The sequence below is a fragment of the Arachis ipaensis genome, chromosome B4 (assembly GCF_059453495.1).
Source record: "Arachis ipaensis isolate K30076 ecotype BB chromosome B4, ASM5945349v1, whole genome shotgun sequence".
Lineage (NCBI taxonomy): Eukaryota > Viridiplantae > Streptophyta > Magnoliopsida > Fabales > Fabaceae > Arachis > Arachis ipaensis.
This window is the reverse complement of record NC_142439.1, coordinates 58,312,164-58,328,316: the sequence shown is the minus strand read 5'-3', so window position 1 is coordinate 58,328,316 and position 16,153 is coordinate 58,312,164. Positions and strand designations below refer to the sequence as shown.

General features: G+C 39.4%; 1 non-coding gene and 1 pseudogene across 1 annotated transcript; one reads left to right on the top strand and one right to left on the bottom strand.

Annotated features, from left to right (window-relative positions):
• The window catches only part of LOC148567703 (uncharacterized), a 190,689-nt pseudogene that overhangs the window by 117,527 nt on the left and 57,009 nt on the right, over positions 1-16,153 (top strand).
• Positions 12,417-12,523, bottom strand: LOC148567705 (small nucleolar RNA R71). The gene has a single exon (XR_015881916.1). It is a non-coding gene; the product is annotated as a small nucleolar RNA R71 (small nucleolar RNA).

Below are 16,153 nucleotides of genomic sequence, written 5' to 3'. Positions count from 1 at the left end.
AAGTAGACATTCAGGGCTTTCCAACAATGTATAATAGTATGGGGTGGACAATGCGTTTGAGCCTCCAAAATCTAGCGTTTTCGACCACGTTTGAGGCAAACGTCGCCTCAAACGCTGCACACCAAAGCCAGCGACCTTGTCCTCTTCAAAGGAGCATAACTTGAGTTGTAGATGTCCAATTGAGGTGAATCCAATTGGGTTAGAAAGCTGACATTTAGAGCTTTCCAACCATATATAATAGTATATAGTTGGCATGAAATTGGCAACATTGACAAGAGGACAAAGTAGCACCCCAAGAGGCATACAAGAGGGATCCACGTTTGGCTCAAAGTTTGACCTCAAACTTTAGCTCAAACGTGGATGACAGCAAAAAGAGGCTAGCTGATATGAAAAGCTTGAGCCAAATTTTGCCTCAAACTTTGACTCAAGCTTTTATGATTCATGGCCCGGTTCACAATGGGTTTCTCTCCAACTCCAAGAGCAATCAACAGAGGCCATCTTCAACCCAAATCCAAAGCAAGCAAAGCCCATTATCATCACTCAAAGGCACAAGAGATAGATAAAATAGGAATTTCATTTAATTGTAATTTGTCTTTAATTTCAGTTTTATTTTCATTTTCATTTTGTCAAAGCCTATAAAAAGGCATCATTTTCATTTTAGGAGGGGGCTCTGATAGAGAGCATAGGAGGTTGGCTCTAATAGAGAGCATTGAAGGCTGGCTCCACGAGGGAGCATTAGGAATAGAGAACTCTCTCTCTTTAGTTTTTCTCTTTGTTTTGAATCTTGGGTTGAGAATTGAAGGAATTCTGTTTCATTCTCACTTTGAGATTTCTCTTGTTCTTCTTCTACAAAATTTCAGTGAATTAAGGATCTGAATCAACACTCTGTTTACTGTTTTAATCTTCATTTCTTTTGCAAATTGTTCTTTATTGGATCAAAGAAGGACTTGAGATCTAGACTTGTTTTCTAGTCTCATTGAGCCCCTGAGATCTTCACTTGTCTTTCTAGATTTTACAATTGATTTGAGTTTTCTTGCTGATTTACTTTTCTGCTACAATTTCCTTCTCTGCAATTTTTACTTTCTACTGCATTGCTTCCAATTTACATTTCCTGCATATTTACATTCTACACTTTAACTTTGAGCTTGCTGCAAATCTGAATTTACTTTTCTTGCCTTGGATCCATTGCTTTCTTTAATTTCCCTGCACCCACTCCCCTTTACATTTAATGCAATTTACTTTTCTTGCAATTTAAGATTCTTACAATTTACATTTCTTGCTCTTTAAGTTACTTGCCAATTTACATTCTACAACTTTAAATTCATTGTCATTTACTTTCTGTTGGTTACAATTTCACACAATTCACTTCAATGTTAGCTTGACTAAACTAATCACCCACTAAAGTTGCTTGATCCATCAATCCCTGTGGGATCGACCTCACTCACGTGAGTTTTATTACTTGATGCGACCCGGTATACTTGCCGGTGAGTTTCGTGTGTTTGGAAAATTTGTTTTCCGCAAAAACACCATCAAGTTTTTGGCGCCGTTGCTGGGGATTGATTTAGATCAACAATGATTAAGTGGGTGAGAAGTCTAGATCAAGCATTTTCTTTGTTTTTGTTCTCTGTTCTAAGTTGAAACCAAGGTGTTTGAGTTATTGCCTCACTAAGAAATTCATCTCTGAGATATGAATTTCAATTTTCCTTGGTGTTGTGTTTTACAAAATTCACATGGAGTTCAACTCATCTTATGATCAAACACGTTTTATGGGATATTACCCACCATCACCAATCTCTAATGGTGGCTGGGAATATCACCAAGAGAATACACATTCTGAGCACTCCAATTCATGGAGATTTGCTTCAGAGACACAAGATGAACAAGAAAATCATATGGGATACCAACCACCACCACAAAATGATTCATATCATTATCCTCATGGTGGATGGAAGCATCACCAAAGAATGGAAGAGCATCCACCCTCACGTCCCAGTTTCTCATTTGAAAGATCTTCATCACTTGATTATGCCTCAACACAAAGTTTCCCCCAAAATCCATACAAGTCATCCCATCAATCACACGACTCATTCCACACCCCTCAACACAACTTCACCACAATACATCCATGTCACCAAAATTATTCTCAACCTTCATCTCTTGAACCAACAGATGAGGATTACCTTCAAGCCATTGAAATACATAGAAAACTAGTGGAAAGATACACAAAATCCCCATCCTGGAAAGAAATCGTCTTCAAGAAGATGAATGGGCCCTCAGAACAAACAAGGGGAAACTTAGAACCATCAAACAGTAAGGATGAAGACCAATTGATGGATGTGAAGGATAAAGTGGAAGAGCAAGATGAGGAGGCTACTGTATTAAGTGAACTTCCAATGAAGAATGAGGTGGTTGAAAATGAAACTGCACTTGAGGTAACAAAGGAACATTCACAACCCTCACAAACTTCCCTTGAATCTGTGATCGAAAAATATGAAGAAGAGATGAAAAAATCTTGGGAAGAACAACAAACCTCCTCCATAAAAGAACTATTAAGTCAAATGTTGGGTGCAAAGAAAGGAGTGGAGGAGCATGAAAGTGAGGAAGTCATTCCAGAGAATTCACACTCAAGTGAAGCAGAAAATCACATGAAGGAAGGGCTCATGGAACCACCAATACAAGAGACTCTTGATGAAAAGAAGACTCCAACAATCACACAACCACCAAGACTTGGATTCAAGGAAGTGAAGGCAATTAACAAAAGCACCAAGAAGAGGATTGTGACCAAGCTACCAAGGACAACATTCAAGAGGAGGTCAACCACAAGCAATCCAACCCCTGGACCAATAGCAAGCAAGCTCAATCAAGCCATGTACAAAAGAAAGCTTGCTGAGAAGAAACCAAGACAGGGGGCAATAGCTGAATCTTCTCCTCCCTTGAGGTCATTCCTCTTAACAAACTGGAAGAAGAGGAAGAAAGTAAAGAACAACATGCCAATAGTAGGTAACGTTTCTCTTCTATGCTTTGTTCTCTTTCTTTACTTTGTTTAAATTCAATAAAATAGCATATGGTTACATTCTAAGTTTGGTGTTGCCTTGCAACAAATTGTTTTCAATCTTTTTGGATGATTGCATCAAATCAAAAAAATGAAAGTGACACACCAAGATTCTAAATTTGGTGTGCCACTTATTTTTCTATGCAAATCATTCAGCAACACCACTTGTTTGCATAATCGTAATGTTCTTTGCATTGTTATCTTTCTTTTAGTGAGACAATTTTAGTTTTCTCTTTGTTTTTAGTCATTCCCTTGTTTTAAATGCTTTCTTTTACTTACTGTGTTTGTTAATACACTACCAAGAGAGCTTTATTCATGATAGATTCTTGGCTTGGTGATTGTATTTAACATATAACAGTTTCTTTCATTTAGTTCTATTTCAAATAAATTGACATAGGATTGCATTCTAAGTTTGGTGTTGCTATGCAACAAAATTTGCTTCCAATCTTTACAGATACTTGCATCAATTCCAAATGAAAGTGTCACACTAAGTTTGGTGTGCCACTTATCTTTTATGCAATGTATTGTGCACACCTCCTTATCTATGCAATCATAATGTCTCTGTCTCTTGTACCTTGATTATTATCTTTAATTTTGCTTGCTTAGAACACATGTACTACTAACTTTTCATTGTGTAAGACATTCATGATCCATCTTAGCCCCATAGCCATTGTTCTAATTGTTGCTTGAGGATGAGCAAGCATTCTGAGTTTGGCAAGGGAAGGAGGAAGAATAGAGGAAAAAGGACAACAATAATGAAGATGAACTACAAGGTTGTAGAGTTCCTTTTCTCCTCATTTATTTCCAGCACTTACAATGCATGATTGTCTTTATATTCTCTATGTGCATGTGTGGTATGAATAAGCATAGCTTGAATACTGATTTGTAACATGTTGCCATACCATTATGACTACCAACTTGAGTTTTGTAAAGCTTAAAGCAGTAAAGTATCATGATCATAAACAAACAAGGAATTAAAGAAGAATTTAGCATGTGCATAAAAGTATTGGAAAGCTAGTATGTTTGATTGTTGCTTAATTGCATTGGATTTTATTTAATTGAAGTTTTCATCTATGACATTTTGTGAAATCTTTTGAAAATCATGAAAACCTTGAAGAGGCAAATACAATTAAAGCAAGAAAAGAAAAAGGGAAAGAATGAGAAAGCTGAAGGCTCTAAGTACCAATGGCAATTTATTTGTTAAGTACTTGTGGTGTTTATGTATCAAGCCAAATGCTTGAAAATAAAACACTTAGAAGTCAAGGTTAGGCTCAAAGTGCAAAAGCACTCCCTCAAAGCTCAAGGCTCTGAGCATCAATGATTAGAGAGTCAAGAAAAGAAAAAAAAAATGAGCTTAATGAAGTCCTCTAATCAAATGCTTGTGGTGCTTATGTATCAAGTGGTAATACTTGAAAACAAAGCATTTAGAAGTCGTAGCTTTGTTATCAACTCATGGGGCAAAGCACCCATAAGGAGAAGCTAATAAGAAAAATCAAAAGCTTGCTTCAAGGAAGAAATATAAAGAAAAGATTTCATAAATTGAGCTAGATAGAAGCATCAATCATTTACATTTCTTTTGTGATTATAGCATGCTTAGAAAACTAGCTTACCATGAACATTGAGTTGCTATTCTTCTTACCTTGGATTGTCAATCTCTATTGCATGATTCTTTTCTTGCTTGAGGACAAGCAAGGTTTAAGTTTGGTGTTGTGATGACATGTCACCATGTCATGTTTTCCTATGCTTTTTCACTAGTTTTTTTACTTGGTTTTCATGCATTCTTATGCAATAAGTAAGCCATTTGGTGGAATTTCATGTTTCCTTTGATTTGATCAACCATGGATAATTTAATGCATTTTCATGAGATTTTGTGCTATAATTGTCGTATATTATGAAAGAGAAACAATCTCATGATTTTGAGCATAGCTTTGATGTTTTGATTGATTGATGATAGGTGAAAAGAGCTTTGAAGAAGGTTGAAGAAAGAAGGAATGGCAAAGAGCAAGAGAGGACAAAAAGCTTGAGCCAAAGTTTGCCTCAAACTTTAGCTCAAACTTTTGGAAGAGTTGAAAACACCCTGGATGGAGCAAAAGCTTGCGCCAACGTTTGCCTCAAGCTTTTTGACAAACGTTGGCGCCACACCAACATACCCAGGGGAGAAAAAGCTTGCGCCAACGTTTGCCTCAAGCTTTTTGGCAAACGTTGGCGCCACACCAACATACCCAGGGGAGAAAAAGCTTGCGCCAACGTTTGCCTCAAGCTTTTTGGCAAACGTTGGCGCCACAACAGCCTGAAGGGGTATACTTCCAACAAGAATAACTTGAGCTACAGAGCTCCAAATGAGGTGATTCAAAAAGAAATGAAAAGTAGGAATCGAGAGATTTTCAAGCATATATGGCACTGCATGATGGACACTAAAATTGAGGGAGAAAACTGCCCGAAATGTGCATAAACGAACATGGTGGCAACCTGCAGTGAGGCCAACTGACCTCTGCACCTTCGACGGAGTATAACTCGAGTTGTAGAACTCCAAATGATGCACTTCCAACGGCATTGGAAAGTAGACATTCAGGGATTTCCAACAATGTATAATAGTATAGGGTGGACAATGTGTTTGAGCCTCCAAAATCTAGCGTTTTCGACCACGTTTGAGGCAAACGTCGCCTCAAACGCTGCACACCAAAGCCAGCGACCTTGTCCTCTTCAAAGGAGCATAACTTGAGTTGTAGATGTCCAATTGAGGTGATTCCAATTGGGTTAGAAAGCTGACATTCAGAGCTTTCCAACCATATATAATAATCTATAGTTGGCATGAAATTGGCAACGTTGACAAGAGGACAAAGTAGCACCCCAAGAGGCATACAAGAGGGATCCACGTTTGGCTCAAAGTTTGACCTCAAAGTTTAGCTCAAACGTGGATGACAGCAAAAAGAGGCTAGCTGATATGAAAAGCTTGAGCCAAAGTTTGCCTCAAACTTTGACTCAAGCTTTTATGATTCATGGCCCGGTTCACAATGGGTTTCTCTCCAACTCCAAGAGCAATCAACAGAGGCCATCTTCAACCCAAATCCAAAGCAAGCAAAGCCCATTATCATCACTCAAAGGCACAAGAGATAGATAAAATAGGAAGTTCATTTAATTGTAATTTGTCTTTAATTTCACTTTCATTTTCATTTTCATTTTTTAAAAGCCTATAAAAAGGCATCATTTTCATTTTAGGAGGGGGCTCTGATAGAGAGCATAGGAGGTTGGCTCTAATAGAGAGCATTGAAGGCTGGCTCCACGAGGGAGCATTAGGAATAAAGAACTCTCTCTCTTTAGTTTTTCTCTTTGTTTTGAATCTTGGGTTGAGAATTGAAGGAATTCTGTTTCATTCTCACTTTGAGATTTCTCTTGTTCTTCTTCTACAAAATTTCAGTGAATTAAGGATCTGAATCAACACTCTGTTTACTATTTTCATCTTCATTTCTTTTGCAAATTGTTCTTTATTGGATCAAAGAAGGACTTGAGATCTAGACTTGTTTTCTAGTCTCATTGAGCCCCTGAGATCTTCACTTGTCTTTCTAGATTTTACAATTGATTTGAGTTTTCTTGCTGATTTACTTTTCTGCTACAATTTCCTTCTCTGTAATTTTTACTTTCTACTGCATTGCTTCCAATTTACATTTCCTGCATATTTACATTCTACACTTTAACTTTGAGCTTGCTGTAAATCTGAATTTACTTTTCTTGCCTTGGATCCATTGCTTTCTTTAATTTCCCTGCACCCACTCTCCCCTTTACATTTAATGCAATTTACTTTTCTTGCAATTTAAGATTCTTGCAATTTACATTTCTTGCTCTTTAAGTTACTTGCCAATTTACATTCTACAACTTTAAATTCATTGTCATTTACTTTCTGTTGGCTACAATTTCACACAATTCACTTCAATGTTAGCTTGACTAAACTAATCACCCACTAAAGTTGCTTGATCCATCAATCCCTGTGGGATCGACCTCACTCACGTGAGTTTTATTACTTGATGCGACCCGGTATACTTGCCGGTGAGTTTCGTGTGTTTGGAAAATTCGTTTTCCGCAAAAACACCATCACATGGATAGGAAATTGCCAAGCGACGCGTACGTGTACGTGGCGCGTACGCGTCGATGCTCGCACGTGACTCACCTAAAGGCAAAAGGCTGGGGGAAAATTCTAGGCTTTCTAGTGCACGAAATCACAATCACACTTTTGTAATTCCGCACAACTAACCAGCAAGTGCGCTGGGTCGTCCAAGTAATACCTTACGTGAGTAAGGGTCGATCCCACGGAGATTGTCGGTGTGACGCAAGCTATGGTTATCTTGTAACTCTTAGTCAGGATATCAATAATTCTCAGATTTAATCGTAAAAAGTAAAAGTACATGAAATAAATACATGTTTTGCAGTAATGAAGAACAAGTTGAGGTTTTGGAGATGCTCTATCTTCTAAATCTCTACTTTCCTACTATCTTCTTCTTCATGCACGCAAGGCTCCTTCCACGGCAAGCTGTATGTTGGTGGATCACCGTTGTCAATGGCTACCATCCGTCCTTTCAGTGAAAATGGTCCAAATGCGCTGTCACCGCACGGCTAATCATCTGTTGATTCTCACTCATGTGGGAATAGGATCCATTGATCCTTTTGCATCTGTCACTATGCCCCGCACCCGTGAGTTTGAAGCTCGTCACAGTCATCCCTTCCCAGATCCTACTCGGAATACCACAGACAAGGTTTAGACTTTTCGGATCTCAGGAATGGCCGCCAATAATTCTAGCTTATACCACGAAGGTCCTAATCTTAGATTAGAAACCCAAGAGATATGCACTCAAGCTATTGCAGATAGAACAGAGGTGGTTGTCAGGCACGTGTTCATAGGTGAGAATAATGATGAGTGTCACGGATCATCACATTCATCAAGTTGAAGTGCGAGTGAATATCTTAGAATAGAAATAAGCGTGATAGAATGAAAAACAGTATTAATTGCATTAATTCATCGAGACACAGCAGAGCTCCTCACCCCCAACCATGGAATTTATAGACTCATGCCATCAAAGATACAATATGAAACGTGTAAAGTGTCACGAGGTCTGTAAATACAATAGCAAAAGGTCCTATTTATAGAAAACTAGTAGCCTAGGGTTTACAGAAATGAGTAAATGATGCACAATCCACTTCTGGGCCCACTTGGTGTGTGCCTAGGCTGAGCATTAAAGTTTGACATGTAGAGACTTTTATTGGAGTTAAACGCCAGCTTTTGTGCCAGTTTGGGCGTTTAACTCCAGCTTTTGTGCCAGTTATGGCGTTTTGATGCCAGAATTTTTATGCTGACTTGGAACGCCGGTTTGGGTCATCAAATCTCGGGCAAAGTATAGACTATTACATATTGCTGGAAAGCCCAGGATGTCTACTTTCGAACGCAATTGAGAGAAAACCAATTGGACTTTTGCAGCTCTAGAAAAGCCACTTCGAGTGCAGAGAGGTCAGAATCCAACAGCATCTGCAGTCCTTTTGCAGCCTTTGAATCAGATTTTTCCTTAGGTCCCTCAATTTCAGCTAGAAAATACCTGAAATCATAGAAAAACACACAAACTCATAGTAAAGTCCAGAAATGTCATTTTTGAATAAAAACTAATAAAAACACAATAAAAACTAACTAAAATATACTAAAAACATACTAAAAAAATGCCAAAAAGCGTATAAATTATCCGCTCATCACAACACCAAACTTAAATTGTTGCTTGTCCCCAAGCAACTAAAAAAAAGTAGGATAAAAAGAAGAGAATATACAATAAATTCTGAAAACATTCTATGAAAAGCAGTCTTAATTAGATGAGCGGGGCTATTAGCTTTTTGCTTCTGAATAGTTTTGGCATCTCACTTTATCCTTTAAAGCTCAGAATGATTGGCATCTATAGGAACTCAGAATTCAGATAGTGTTGTTGATTCTCCTAGTTCAGTATGTTGATTCTTGAACACAGTTACTTTATGAGTCTTGGCCGTGACCCTAAGTATTTTGTTTTCCAGTATTACCACCGGATACATAAATGCCACAGACACATAACTGGGTGAACCTTTTCAGATTGTGACTCAGCTTTGCTAGAGTCCTGATGCCAGGGGATTTTGGCCAGTTTCACTGACCTTTTCTTTACTATTTTTAGGGTAGTTTCATCCATTTCCTTAGGAAATAAGCTAGTTTTGGGTAGATATTCACTAACATCTTGATTCAAGCATACATTGAGCACTTTACATGATTTCATGAGGATTTTGCATGAATTTAATGAAAAATTGGATGTTGCATTTCCCATGACTTGGACTAAAACTTTGATGCACTTTATTGCTTGATTTTAGGACAAAGGAAGCAAAGAAGAACCACATTAGTGGCTACGTTAGTTACACTAACGTTAACACTAACGTGGAATGGGAGTAACTTGCAAAGTTAATGAGAAAAGTAATTGCCAATAACGCTCTCGAAGCCATCATTGCCCACGTTAAGAGTTCACGTTAACTAAGTTAACGTGAACTCTAACGTGGAAGAAAGGAAATGGAGCCAACGTTAGTGACACTTAACATTATCACTAACGTTGGACCAAGCTCATAAGTGGCCACATTAGTTGCCACGTTAACTTAGTTAACGTGGCCTCTAACGTTAAGAAGTAAAAGGGAAGCCAGCATTAGTGACATTCAACTTTATCACTAACGTTGGCCAAGTCACAATAAGCCACGTTAACTCCCACGTTAACTTAGTTAATGTGGAAGTTAACGTGAAGAAGGGGGGTGATCGCCAACGTTAGGGACACCCAACATTGTCACTAATGTTGGAATGAGCCCACACAAGCCACTATGAGCCACGTTAACTCCCACGTTAACTTAGTTAACGTGAAAGCTAACGTGGATAAGGGAATGATGAGCCAACGTTAGTGACACTCAACTTTGTCACTAACGTTGGAGATGGCTAGCATGGCCACGTTAGAAGCCACGTTAACCTAGTTAACGTGGACTCTAACGTGAGAAATAGGGGCACATTGGAACGTTAGTGACAATGGTAAGTGTCACTAACATTCTCGAAGGTTGGCAAGCCTACGTTAAAAGAGCCACGTTAACTAAGTTAATGTGGACTCTAATGTAGGGAAGGGGGAGATTTCTCAACGTTATTGGGAAAGGCAAGTCCCAATAACGTGTGCGAAGGACAAAGAGGCAACGTTAGTGGCAACGTTTATGCCACTAACATTGAAGATAACGTGGCTCTTACTTGGGAGAGGAACGTTAGTGAAAAAGGTGATTGTCACTAACGTTCTCGAACCCATATTTTCACTGAACGTTAACACCACTAACGTCCTGAGCTAAAGTCTCTGCCCACTTCACACTTTCTCTCTGCAAGTAAAGCCAAGCCCAATGAAGAAGAGAACTACTTCAAACTCAAGATCCAAAGGCCCATACCCAAGACTTGAAGAGCTAACTAGAAGAACAGAAGAGTAGTATATATAGGAGTAGCTTTGAATTAAATTGCGAGTTTGGAAATTATAGGGAGCCTCTTGGCATAGAACTACTCTCTGTATTTTACTTTCTCTGCACTTCTAGTTTCATAATGTATTCTCCATCTTTGTTTTCATTTTCCAGAGCTATGAACAACTAAACCCCTTTCATTGGGTTAGGGAGCTCTGTTGTAATTTGATGGATCAATACTAATTTTCATTATTCTTCTTCCATCTTTTCTCTTGATTTTACTTGAAAGCTTTCGATCTTCATCCAATTGGATAGTTATCTTGGAAAAGAAGCTATTCAAACTTGGATCTCTTCTGAACCTTGAAAGAGGAATGAAGAGATCATGCTAGAAATGCTTTCTCATGCTAGACCAAATTGGGTTTGGATAGATATGTGACTATAATCCTCTCAACACTTGATTTGGGAAATGCATGTCGTATAATCAGTGACCATACTTCATCTCTTCTCATGAGCAATTGACCAAGAAATTGGCTATTGATCAAGATTTGAGAGATTGAATTACAAGGAATTATAATTCGATCACTTAAGATTGCCAAGGAGATCAATGAGTGCATTGATTGAGGAAGAGATGAAAATGAAATTGATCCGGAGAATGCAACATCTCCTGAGCCCAATGAACTCCCCATTTCTGATCTTACCCATTCTCTTTAATTTCTGTCATTTACTTTTATGAGCAATTACTCCATTCCCATTTAAAATTCTGCAATTTACTTTCCATCATCTACATTCAGCTCTTTATTTCCAGCATTTACTTTTCTGTTATTTACTTTCCCGCCATTTAATTTTCTGCAATTCTCAACTCAAATTCTGATTCGCTCAACTAGAACATTCCTCTAGTTAAAGTTGCTTGATCAATCAATCCCTGTGGGATTCGACCTCACTCTATTGTGAGTTTTTACCTGACGACAAATTCGGTACACTTGCCGAAGGAAATTTGTTATGAGACAAGTTTTCCGTTCATCAAGTTTATGGCGCCGTTGCCGGGGATTGATTGTGCATCAACAATGATTAAATTGGAGGATAACTAGATTGAGCATTTTTATTTTTGTTTGATTTAATCTTCTGTTTGAGTCATTTACTTTCAGTTTTAGTTAATTTCTTCCCTTCCCCCTACTTTTTCTTGTTATTTACCATTCATTTCACTAACCCACTAACTGTTTGATATATTGCATCACTCACACTAACAGTAATTCTGACAGATATACTTTCTGCACCTATTCTCTTTGCTTATACTTGTTGGTTGTATGACAGGGAGAAGAAGCAGTGCTTCAACTTCCTTTGATTCTGAACCTGAGAGAACCTTCCTTAGACTAAGGAGGAAGGCAAGAGAAAAATGTGTAGTTGGTGCTGAAGAAGAGGAGGAACACTTTGAGGAATACTTTGAACCAAATATGGAAGAAAACATGGAAAACCATCGTGAAGAAGAAGCTCACAACCATGGCGGAGGAAGACGAGCAAATCATGCTGGGGAGGATAGAAGAGTTTTAGGCTCTTACATCAACCCAAACCCAGGAAACTGTGGAAGTAGCATTCAAAAGCCAACCATCCATGCCAACAATTTTGAACTAAAACCACAGCTCATCACCCTTGTTCAGAACAACTGTTCGTTCGGAGGAAGTGTCCAAGAAGACCCCAATCAACATCTAACCACCTTCCTGAGAATATGTGACACAGTGAAGTCTAATGGTGTTCATCCTGACGCTTATAGACTGCTCTTATTTCCATTCTCACTCAAGGATAAGGCAGCCAAGTGGCTGGAGTCTTTCCCGAAGGAGAGCTTGACAACTTGGGAAGATGTGGTGAACAAATTCTTAGCAAGATTTTACCCTCTCAACAAATCAATAGGCTGAGAGCTGAGGTCCAAACTTTCAGGCAACAAGATGGTGAGACTCTGTATGAAGCATGGGAGAGGTTTAAAGACCTAACAAGGAGGTGCCCACCAGATATGTTCAATGAATGGGTGCAGCTGCACATTTTCTATGAAGGGCTCTCTTATGAGTCAAAGAAGGCCGTAGACCATTCATCCGGAGGATCTTTGAACAAGAAGAAGACCATTGAGGAGGCCATAGATGTCATTGAAACTGTAGCAGAGAATGACTACTTCTATGCTTCCGAAAGAGGGAACACGAGAGGAGTAATGGAGCTAAACAATGTAGATGCTCTGCTGGCCCAAAACAAGCTCATTACCCAGCAGCTGGCTGACCTCACCAAGAAGATGGAGAGGAACCAAGTAGCAGCAATCGCCACTTCATCAACAACCCAAGAAGGAGTGAATGAAGAAGTAGAGGGTAGTCAGGAGCAAGCCAACTACATTGGGAATTCACCTAGGCAGAACCATGATCCATACTCCAAGACCTACAACCCTGGATGGAGGAATCACCCAAACTTTGGGTGGGAAAATCAACAAGACTAAAGCCTTAATCAAAGACGGCCAAATCCCAACAATGCAGACCACCAACATTTCACATCTAGACCATATCAACACCCCCATAACAACACCTCTCCACATCCACATCAAAACCAAAATAACTTACCTCATCCTTCCACCTCTAATCCCAATCTACAATCATTTGATGACAGACTCTCAAGGATTGATAATCTACTTGAAGGCATAGGCAAAGAGATTCAAGACAATAAAGCGTTCCGAGAAGAAGTGATGTCCAATATGCAGAATCAGAATGCTGCCATCAAGAAATTTGAGACACAAATTGGCTACTTATTCAAGCAAATTCCCAGCCACAACCTTCGCAGTAATACTAACTCAACCAAAAGGGAGGAGTGTCAGGCTATCACCCTTCGGAGTGGGAAGGAACTGAAGGAAACCCCCCAGAAACCACAAGAAGAGGACTCAAATAAAGAGGAAAAAGAGCAGGACGAAGCTCGAGTTCTGACTTTGAGTTCACAAAAAGGGGAAGGAGTACTGAAGCCAGACGTCCCAAGAGTCCCATACCCTCAGCAATTAAAGAAGAAGGGAGATGACAATCAGTTTTCGAGATTTTTTGAAATCTTCAAGAAACTGCAAATCAACATACCCTTTGCTGAAGCAATAGAACAAATGCCACTCTACGCCAAGTTCTTGAAGGAGCTTATGACTAAGAAGAGAAGCTGGAAGAACAACGAGACTGTGATACTAACCAAAGAATGTAGTGCTATCATTCAGCACAAACTGCCCCAGAAATTTAAGGATCTTGGGAGTTTTCAGATCCCTTGCATTATAGGGGAAATCACAGTGGAGAAAGCTCTTTGTGACTTAGGAGCCAGCATCAACTTGATGTCAGTAGCTATGATGAGGAAGATGAAGATAGAGGAGGCTAAACCAACAAAAATGGCCTTACAGTTGGCAGACAGATCGTTCAAGTTCACTCATGGCGTAGTAGAGGATTTGCTGGTGAAAGTGGGAGACTTCATATTCCTGGCAGACTTTGTAGTGCTGGACATGCAGGAGGAAGCCAAGACCTCCATTATATTGGGAAGGCCGTTCTTGGCCACTGCTGGAGCTGTCATTGATGTCCAAAAAGGTGATCTCACCCTGAGATTACACAATAAAAAGATGACAATCAATGTGTTCAAGGCCATGAATTACCCACAAGAACAACTGGGGGAATGTATGAGGTTGGACTCAGTTGAAAAGGAGGTGCATGAGAGTTTTGAAGAAGAAGAGTCTGAAGAACCTGAAAGAATAATAGAAGAAGAGTGTACATCAAGTGAAGAGGTTGCAACAACAGAAATTGGCATACCAGGTGCACCAAAGGAAGAGAACGAAAAGTTAGAAGCACCTAAACTTGAACTCAAAGCACTACCACCCACTCTCAAATATGCATACTTAGGAGAAAATGAAAATTACCCAGTGATCATAAGCTCATGCCTCAGCAAAGATCAAGAGGATGAACTGATCAAAGTATTGCGACAGCACAAGGATGCCATTGGTTGGACACTTGCTGACCTGAAGGGGATAAGTTCGGCCATATGCATGCACAAGATACTGCTGGAAGATGATGCCAAACCATCCATTCAATCCCAAAGAAGGTTGAACCCAATCATGAAGGAAGTGGTACAGAAGGAAGTTATGAAGTTATGGCAAGGGGGGTAATTTACCCAATCTCAGACAGCCCCTGGGTTAGCCCCGTGCATGTCGTCCCAAAAAAGGGAGGAATTACCGTGGTTCCCAATGAGAAGAACGAACTAATTTCTACAAGGACAGTCACAGGATGGCGGATGTGCATAGACTACAGGAAGCTCAACGAGGCTACACGAAAAGATCATTTCCCCCTTCCATTCATGGATCAGATGTTGGAAAGACTTGTAGGGCACGTATATTATTGTTTTCTCGACGGTTATTCAGGATATAACCAAATAGTGGTTGATCCCAGAGATCAAGAGAAAACTTCATTCACTTGCCCATATGGAGTGTTTGCCTACAGGCGCATGCCATTTGGGCTATGTAATGCACCTGCGACTTTCCAACGCTGCATGCTTTCTATCTTTTCAGATATGATAGAAAAATTCATTGAAGTTTTTATGGATGATTTCTTGGTATTCAGAGATTCCTTCCCTAGTTGCCTACATCACCTCGCCTTGGTATTGAAAAAATGCCAAGAGACCAATTTGGTCTTGAACTGGGAGAAATGTCACTTTATGGTGACAGGAGGAATAGTCCTTGGTCACAAAGTTTCTAACCAAGGCATTGAGGTTGACAGAGCTAAAGTAGAACTTATTAAAAAACTGCCTCCACCCAGTGATGTTAGGGCAATTAGGAGCTTTTTGGGGCATGCTGGTTTTTACAGAAGGTTTATTAAAGATTTTTCAAAGATAGCCAAGCCCTTAAGCAATCTCCTTGTATCTGATACACCATTTATCTTTGATGAAACATGCATGTTAGCCTTTGAAAATTTGAAAATGAGGTTGTCCTCTGCTCCTATCATTTCCCCACCTGATTGGAATTTACCGTTTGAATTGTGTGTGATGCATCTGATTTTGCAGTTGGGGCAGTGTTAAGACAAAGGAAAGACAACTTAGTACATGTGATATACTATGCTAGCAAATTCCTTAATGATACTCAAAGAAATTATACCACTACTGAAAAGGAGTTACTAGCAATAGTTTTTGCATTTGACAAGTTTAGATCATACCTCATTGGTGCTAAAGTGATTGTTTTCACAGATCACACAGCACTTAAATATTTGTTTGCCAAGCAAGAATCAAAACCAAGACTAATGAGATGGATTTTATTGCTGCAGGAATTCAATATTGAAATCAGAGACAAGAAAGGAGTGGAGAACAAGGTAGCAGATCACCTATCCAGGATTCCTCATGATAAAGGTGGAACACCTGATACAAGTGTGAACGAGTTCTTCCCTGATGAGTAGTTGATGATAGTTCACAAAGCACCATGGTTCGCAGACATTGACAACTTCAAGGCAACTGGGGCATTGCCTCCAGAGATCAATAAACATCAAAAAAGGAAGCTCATGAATGATGCAAAGTACTTTATTTGGGATGAGCCATATCTATTCAAGAAGTGTTCAGATGGAATCCTTAGAAGATGTGTTTCGGAAGAAGAAGGACGAGAGGTCCTATGGA